Raw genomic sequence first — 9419 nt, forward strand, 5'->3', positions numbered from 1 at the left:
GGAAGATCCTGTTGAAGCACCAGGCAATCCACATGGGGGAATGGCCCTATCCCTGCACCGACTGTGGGCAGAGCTTCTGGCAAAAGGAGATGCTGATCATCCACCAGTGTATCCACACCGGGGAGCGGCCCCACGCCTGCCTACGCCGCGGGAAGATCTTCCGCAGAAGAGCGGCTTGAACAAGCACTAGAGAGTCCACGGGGTGGACGTGACCCCGCATTGTGCCCAGTGTAGGAGGGACATCGGCAAGACTCAGGGGGTCTCGGTACACCAGGCCTCCTATCGATGTCCTGAGTGCAGCATAGACTTGAGTCTGAGAATCCACCTGCAGGACATGATACATCGCTACAGTGACAGCAGGAGGGGCTTTGGGAAGGAGCCAAAACCGATCAGGCCACTGGAATGCCATGCAGCAGAGAGGCCCTTCACAGGCACAGAATGTGGGAACAGCTTAAAGCAGAGCAACCACATGCTGAGCCACCAGCAGCCCCACGCCCTCGGCGAGCCACCAGCCGCCCCACGCCCTCGGCGAGCCACCAGCAGCCCCATGCCCTCGGCGAGCCACCGGCAGCCCCACGCCCTCGGCAAGCCACCACATATGCAGCCAGTGTGGAAAGAGCTTCAGCCAATGGATACATCTGACAGCGCACGAGAAAACTCACACAGCAGAGAATCAGATTAAATGCACTGACTGTGGGTAAAATCGGTTCCTGGGAGAATAGCCCCATCACATGCTTAGAGTTAGGGCAGGGGAAAGAACGCTTTCTGTGTGTCGGTGGTGGAGGGACACCTTAGCAAGGGAATGACACAGGAAGGAGACTCCGTAGGGGTCTATTTACATGCAAAGAACCACAGAAACAGATTGTGTTTGAACATCCCTGCTCTGACCAAGGTCTGCTGAGCACCAGACTCGGGGAACGTGGGGTCAAGGGGCTTTAACACCTTTACACTCCCCTGATCCAGGAGTCTGTCCCCAGCCTATGCGATAGCACCTCATAGCTGCTCTAACATGTCAGCTGCTCAAAGCCCCAGGGAGCCGTTCCGGCAGCAGGGGATTGCCGGGGTGCAAGTTCACTTTGGACTTGCCCCTTCACCACAAGGCACATCACCTGTTAACGTGGTTCTACACCACCCGAGAATTCCCCAACACTGTGGGGATCCTCAGCGTATCCCCTGCTTCCACGGCTGCAGAGGGCAGCGAAGCGGCTGAGACAGACGTGTCATTGCTGAGTTCTCCTCCCCCAGCTGAACTCACTGGGAGAGAAACTCAATAAATGTGAGCAAAGCTGTTTTGAATGTTCCATGCCACACTAGGCCCTGGTCTACACTAGGACTTTAGGTCGAATTTAGCAGCATTAAATCGATGTAAACCTGCACCCGTCCACATGATGAAGCCCTTTATTTCTACTTAAAGGGCTCTTAAAATCGATTTCCTTACTCCACCCCTGACAAGTGGATTAGCGCTTAAATCGGCCTTGCCGGCTCGAATTTGGGGTACTGTGGACACAATTCGACGGTATTGGCCTCCGGGAGCTATCCCAGAGTGCTCCATTGTGACCGCTCTGGACAGCACTCTCAACTCAGATGCACTGGCCAGGTAGAACCGTGAACTTTTGAATCTCATTTCCTGTTTGGCCAGCGTGGCAAGCTGCAGGTGACCACGCAGAGCTCATCAGCAGAGGTGAGCATGATGAAGTCCGAGAATCGCAAAAGAGCTCCAGCATGGACCGAACGGGAGGTATGGGATCTGATCGCTGTTTGGGGAGAGGAATCCGTGCTATCAGAACTCCGTTCCAGTTTTCGAAATGCCAAAACCTTTGTCAAAATCTCCCAGGGCATGAAGGACAGAGGCCATAACAGGGACCCGAAGCAGTGCCGCGTGAAACTGAAGGAGCTGAGGCAAGCCTACCAGAAAACCAGAGAGGCGAATGGCCGCTCTGGGTCAGAGCCCCAAACATGCCGCTTCTATGATGAGCTGCATGCCATTTTAGGGGGTTCAGCCACCACAACCCCAGCCGTGTTGTTTGACTCCTTCAATGGAGATGGAGGCAATACGGAAGCAGGTTTTGGGGACGAAGAAGAGGAGGAGGAGGAGGAGGTTGTAGATAACTCACAGCAAGCAAGCAGAGAAACCGGTTTTCCCGACAGCCAGGAACTGTTTCTCACCCTGGACCTGGAGCCAGTACCCCCCGAACCCACCCAAGGCTGCCTCCTGGACCCAGCAGGCGGAGAAGGGACCTCTGGTGAGTGAACCTTTTAAAATACTATACATGGTTTAAAAGCAAGCATGTGAAAGGATTACTTTGCCCTGGCATTCGCGGTTCTCCTGGATGTACTCCCAAAGCCTTTGCAAAAGGTTTCTGGGGAGGGCAGCCTTATTGCGTCCTTCATGGTAGGACACTTTACCACTCCAGGCCAGTAACACGTACTCGGGAATCATTGTACAACAAAGCATTGCAGTGTATGTTTGCTGGCGTTCAAACAACATCCGTTCTTTATCTCTCTGTGTTATCCTCAGGAGAATGAGATATCATTCATGGTCACCTGGTTGAAATAGAGTGCTTTTCTTCAGGGGACACTCAGAGGAGCCCATTCCTGCTGGGCTGTTTGCCTGTGGCTAAACAGAAATGTTCCCCGCTGTTAGCCACAGGGAGGGGGGAAGGTTGAGGGGGTAGCCACGCGGTGGGGGGAGGCAAAATGCGACCTTGTAATGAAAGTACATGTGCTATGTATGTAATGTTAACAGCAAGGTTTACCCTGAAAGAGTGTAGCCACCGTTTTATAAAATGTGTCTTTTTAAATACCGCTGTCCCTTTTTTTTTCTCCACCAGCTGCATGTGTTTCAATGATCACAGGATCTTCTCCTTCCCAGAGGCTAGTGAAGCTTAGAAAGAAAAAAAAACGCACTCGCGATGAAATGTTCTCCGAGCTCATGCTGTCCTCCCACACTAACAGAGCACAGACGAATGCGTGGAGGCAAATAATGTCAGAGTGCAGGAAAGCACAAAATGACCGGGAGGAGAGGTGGCGGGCTGAAGAGAGTAAGTGGCGGGCTGAAGACAGGGCTGAAGCTCAAATGTGGCGGCAGCGTGATGAGAGGAGGCAGGATTCAATGCTGAGGCTGCTGGAGGACCAAACCAGTATGCTCCAGTGTATGGTTGAGCTGCAGCAAAGGCAGCTGGAGCACAGACCGCTGCTACAGCCCCTGTGTAACCAACCACCCTCCTCCCCAAGTTCCATAGCCTCCATACCCAGATGCCCAAAAAAGCGGTGGGGGGGCCTCCGGCCAACCAGCCACTCCACCACAGAGGATTACCCAAAAAAAAGAAGGCTGTCATTCAATAAATTTTAAAGTTGTAAACCTTTAAAGTACTGTGTGGCATTTTCCTTCCCTCCTGCACCACCCCTCCTGGTCTACCTTGGTAGTCATCCCCCTATTTGTGTGATGAATGAATAAAGAATGCATGAATGTGAAGCAACAATGACTTTATTGCCTCTGCAAGCGGTGATTGAAGGGAGGAGGGGTGGGTGGTTAGCTTACAGGGAAATAGAGTGAACCAAGGGGCGGGGGGGTTTCATCAAGGAGAAACAAACAGAACTTTCACACCGTAGCCTGGCCAGTCATGAAACTGGTTTTCAAAGCTTCTCTGATGCGTACCGCGCCCTCCTGTGCTCTTCTAACCGCCCTGGTGTCTGGCTGCGTGTAACCAGCAGCCAGGCGATTTGCCTCAACCTCCCACCCCGCCATAAACGTCTCCCCCTTACTCTCACAGATATTGTGGAGCACACAGCAAGCAGTAATAACAGTGGGAATATTGGTTTTGCTGAGGTCTAAGCGAGTCAGTAAACTGCGCCAGCGCGCCTTTAAACGTCCAAATGCACATTCTACCACCATTCTGCACTTGCTCAGCCTGTAGTTGAACAGCTCCTGACCACTGTCCAGGCTGCCTGTGTACGGCTTCATGAGCCATGGCATTAAGGGGTAGGCTGGGTCCCCAAGGATAACTATAGGCATTTCAACATCCCCAACAGTTATTTTCTGGTCTGGGAATAAAGTCCCTTCCTGCAGCTTTTGAAACAGACCAGAGTTCCTGAAGATGCGAGCTTCATGCACCTTTCCCGGCCATCCCACGTTGATGTTGGTGAAACGTCCCTTGTGATCCACCAGAGCTTGCAGCACTATCGAAAAGTACCCCTTGCGGTTTATGTACTCGCCGGCTTGGTGCTCCGGTGCCAAGATAGGGATATGGGTTCCGTCTATGGCCCCACCACAGTTAGGGAATCCCATTGCAGCAAAGCCATCCACTATGACCTGCACATTTCCCAGGGTCACTACCCTTGATATCAGCAGATCTTTGATTGCGTGGGCTACTTGCATCACAGCAGCCCCCACAGTAGATTTGCCCACTCCAAATTGATTCCCAACTGACCGGTAGCTGTCTGGCGCTGCAAGCTTCCACAGGGCTATCGCCACTCGCTTCTCAACTGTGAGGGCTGTTCTCATCTTGGTATTCATGCGCCTCAGGGCAGGGGAAAGCAAGTCACAAAGTTCCATGAAAGTGCCCTTACGCATGCGAAAGTTTCGCAGCCACTGGGAATCATCCCAGATCTGCAACACTGTGCAGTCCCACCAGTCTGTGCTTGTTTCCCGAGCCCAGAATCGGCGTTCCACAGCATGAACCTGCCCCATTAGCACCATGATGCATGCATTGGCAGGGCCCATGCTTTCAGAGAAATCTGTGTCCATGTCCTGATCACTCATGTGACCGCACTGACGTCGCCTCCTCGCCCAGTATCGCTTTGCCAGGTTCTGGTGCTGCATATACTGCTGGATAATGCGTGTGGTGTTTAATGTGCTCCTAATTGCCAAAGTGAGCTGAGCGGCCTCCATGCTTGCCTTGGTATGGCATCCGCACAGAAAAAAGGCGCGGAATGATTGTCTGCCGTTGCTCTGACAGAGGGAGGGGCGACTGACGACACGGCTTACAGGGTTGGCTTCAGGGAGCTAAAATCAACAAAGGGGGTGGCTTTACATCAAGGAGTATTTCAGGCAGGACTTCACGGAGGGGTCCAATAAGAAATGGTGCACCTAAGTTATTGTTAGGTTTCAGAGTAACAGCCGTGTTAGTCTGTATTCGCAAAAAGAAAAGGAGTACTTGTGGCACCTTAGAGACTAACCAATTTATTAGAGCATAAGCTTTCGTGAGCTACAGCAGGAGGTTAGTCTGGCCTCTGATTGATACATGGCTAGATTTACCTCGCTGCACCTTCTCTGTGAGTGACTGCAGTGTGACCTAGAGGAATGAGTCCCCTAGACAGGGGAGGAGGCAAATGAGTACAAAACAAATCTGGTCTATTTCTTGTTTTGATCCACTCCATCTATCTTTTACATCTTTGGCTGGCAGCAGACGGTGCAGAAGGACTGCATGCCATCCACATCTCATGGCTGCTCGGCAGAAGATGGTACAGTACGACTGCTAGCCATCCTCAGCTCTTGCCTGCCTGGCAGAAGATGGTACAATACGACTGCTAGCCATCCTCATCTCTTGCCTGCCCGGCAGAAGATGGTACAGTACGACTGCTAGCAATCCGTATCGCCTGCCTGCTCACCATAAGACAGTTCAATAGGACTGACTGCAGAACTAAAGAGAATGACCTGGTCAAGTCACTCCAAATTTAGTCCCTGCGCCCATGTCTGCCCAGGCACTCCCAGTCGACGTGGCCAGGAGCACCGTCATGACAATGACGGCTACTAGTCATACTGTACCATCTGCTGCCACAAGGCAAGGGGTTGCTGCTGCTGTGTAGCAATGCCGTACCACGTCTGCCAGCACCCAGGAGACATAGGGTGACGGTTACCTGAGCGGGCTCCATGCTTGCCGTGGTATGGCGTCTGCACAGGTAACTCAGGAAAAAAGGCGCAAAACGATTGTCTGCCCTTGCTTTCACGGAGGGAGGGAGGGAACGGGGGCCTGACGATATGTACCCAGAACCACCCGCGACAATGTTTTAGCCCCATCAGGCATTGGGATCTCAACCCAGAGTTCCAATGGGCAGCGGAGACTGCGGGAACTGTGGGATAGCTACCCACAGTGCAACGCTCCGGAAGTCGACTCTAGCCTCGGTACTGTGGAAGCGCTCCGCCGAGTTAATGCACTTAATGCACTTAGAGCATTTTCTGTGGGGACACACACACTCGAATATATAAAACCGATTTCTAAAGAACCGACTTCTATAAATTCGATCTTATTCCTTAGTGTAGACATACCCTAGGTGTGGATAGAGTCATGAATCCTGTGCTGTGAGTGCAGGGCCAGGTGTGTCCTGTAGCCATGTATATCTAATGTCTACACAAGAGTGTCTTGTTGCCCTTGGAGGGCTTGTGGGGTGTTTATTATGTAAATGGCTGGGGATTAGAAAGTTGGTTCTTTTTAATCAAGAATGGAATTTCTTAGCTTGTTTCCATGTAGTGCCTGGTTTTTCAACCACAGGGGATCTGGGAGCCTGAACTCTTTTGCCACAGACCAAACCTTTAAACCCAAGACAACCTGTGCTGTCTGCAAACCCTGTTGAATCGACACGGTTAGTATAAGAAACCACCAGAAATGTGCACTGCTGCAGGTACCCTCAATCCAAGTATCTCTCAGCCCTTCACACACACATGAATTGCGTCTCACAGCCTGCCCTGTGAGGGAGAGAGGCAGTTATTATTATCCTCGCTTTATAAATGGGAAACGTAAGGTCCAGAAAGGGTAAGAGGAGGTGCATCCGGGAGCAACAGAGAAGGGGAGGGGCACTACTTGGCCCTCAAACCTTCCCCCTCTCCCACCCCCATCACAGCCCATGAGGCTGTGGCTGCAGGAAAAGCCCCAGGTGGCCACGTTTGAGAACCGCTGAACCACGTGAGTGGAGAAGGTTCTCAGGAAGGTTATGATCTCTCCTTAGCCCTCTTCTGTGCTACCCTAGAAATAGCTCGTCCCTGCCCGGTGACGTTGTGACAGGTGACTCACCTCTTCGAACAGCGTATGCTTGAGCAGTGAGCTCGTGCGTCAGCCAGTGACGGGGCTCACTCCCCACACTAGTGCCCCTTGCTGGACATCTTAGGGATTAGCTCAGCAGGTCGGTACTCCCTCTCCCGGTGATGCCTCGCCTGCCATCACATCTTCTCTCTGACCCAGGTTACTCCAGGACCGTGGTTTAGACTCTCTGGCTGTAAGGCTCTGTCTACACTACAGCCTATGTTGGCAAAACTTATGTCACTCAGGGGTATGAATATTCCACCCCCCTGAGCAACATCAGTTACGCCGACATCAACGCTCGTGTGCACAGCGCTATATCAGTGGGAGAGCTTCTCTTGCCAACATAGCTTATGCCTCTCGTGGGGCCGGGGGTTTTATGTGGACGGGAGAGCTCTATCCCATTGGCATAGAGCATCTTCACCAGACGCACTGCAGTGCTGCAAGTGTAGACATGCCCTCAGAGTTCAAACAGCGAAGAGAGAGATGGAAAATTTTTCTGTGGCTTTGTTTTATTTCCTTCATTCAGCTCAGCATTTCGATAGGGTCATGAACCAATCCTTTGTATTGCAATGTTCCTTGATGGCCCATCTGATCTGATAGTCCTTCTGGATGGGTAGGGGACAGGGATGATTTCCTTGCCTGGGTTAACAAGTTCAGAGCAAACATTTTCAAAGTTATAAAGCAAAACTTGTGTATTTTCTTATAGCAGGGAATGCCAACATTACACATGAGATTAATGCAAACAACAACTTACAAACATTTCTTAGAGTCTGAACACTAAATATATTCTTATAAGATTAATAGTTTTGCTCAAAATAGATAACATACAGGTGAATTGGTTTGGTCTCCGGTGATAAGTTTGTTAGTTTTTAGCTACTGCCTGCAGTATTGGCAAGAGCTGGCCCCTGGTTTGCCAGCGACTCAAAATTAACCAAATGTTTGGAACAGTACAAACATACATGCATGGAAGAAGCTTACTGAAAATACAAATACTCAGTGGGAGGGAGAAACCTAGGACTTGTACTGCTTAGAGAAGCAGGGTGTTCAGTAGTAACTAATACCAATTCTGCACTATGGAGACTTTGGGCCAGATCCTCAGTTGGTGTAAATCTATGAAGTCAATGGATTTTGCTCATATGCATCAGATGAGGATCTGGCCGATTGTGTAGGGTCTAGGAGGACTGGAAGGATTGTATAATAAACTCTGTGCATTTCAGTGTAGCCAACACTCATGGTTTTATTGCAAGTCTCATGGTATTGGATGCTTTTCTTACAAGCCCCAGCTCTGGGAGTCATGTCAACGTGCGAATTTCAGCTAGTGCTCATGGCTTTGCAGGAAAGCTTGGAAACATGACCCATCCGCCTCTGAGGCTACGTGTACACAGCCGGTGGCAGCAAATCTCAGCACCTGGGCAGACTCAGGCTTGCATTACAGCTCTAAAATCAATTGCAGAGACATTCGAGCTGGAGCTTGGGCTCTGAAGCCCTTCCCCTTCCCTAGGCTCCAGAGCAGTTTTAGTGCGGAGTCGCCAGTCCTGTGAGTCTGAGCTGCCGACCGGGGGTCTGCAATTCACTGCCGCGGGCTGCCACTCACGGTGTAGATGCACCCTGAAAGGCTCACAAACCAGGCGGCAAATAAAAGAACCAGCCATTTGTGGGTATGAATTTCCATGATTTTTTTTAAAAAAGGAGTACTTGTGGCACCTTAGAGACTAACAAATTCATGAAAAAACTCATACAGATACAGACAGACATCATCTTCCTTTCCAAATGCAGACCAATGGACGTCGTACCAAAAGGAGTGAAGGAAAAAAATGTGTTAGTCTCTAAGGTGCCACAAGTCCTCCTTTTCTGTTTGCGGATACAGACGAACACGGCTGCTACTCTGACACCTGTCATGATTTTTAAGGCAGTCGCATCCTTTGGAGGACCTGGCTTATGTGTTTTGAACACTCGGGGTTTGTACTTTCTGGGATCTCAGGAGGCAGCATGGTGTTCTCTCCATTTCACTTACCGATGGGCCTCGGGAGCAGCGACTGGCTCACCACACTGCAGGAACCGGCTCATTTTGGCCACAGCACATTATATTCACTTTTATCAGACCAGCCTAATAACACGCCCCCCGTCCATTCTCTGTCTAGCTGACCTGTTCATTTCAGAGTGCCCACAGCCAAGTCTGATTATAGGAGGCAGGGAGGCTGCAGCCCCAAACAGCTGGAACCCGTTTCAGTGAGACAGGCAGCCACATTGTCTGGGTTTTAATTTTTAATCCCTTATTTTAAGAAGCCTCGTCAGTGCACAGTGCCATGACCTACCATTGGGCCGGGTATTTCATTGACACCAGGTGTGGATCTGGCGGATCCACAGATGACAGATGACAGAACGAGGAGTAATGGTCTC

Source organism: Lepidochelys kempii, chromosome 2, assembly GCF_965140265.1.
Source record: "Lepidochelys kempii isolate rLepKem1 chromosome 2, rLepKem1.hap2, whole genome shotgun sequence".
Lineage (NCBI taxonomy): Eukaryota > Metazoa > Chordata > Testudines > Cheloniidae > Lepidochelys > Lepidochelys kempii.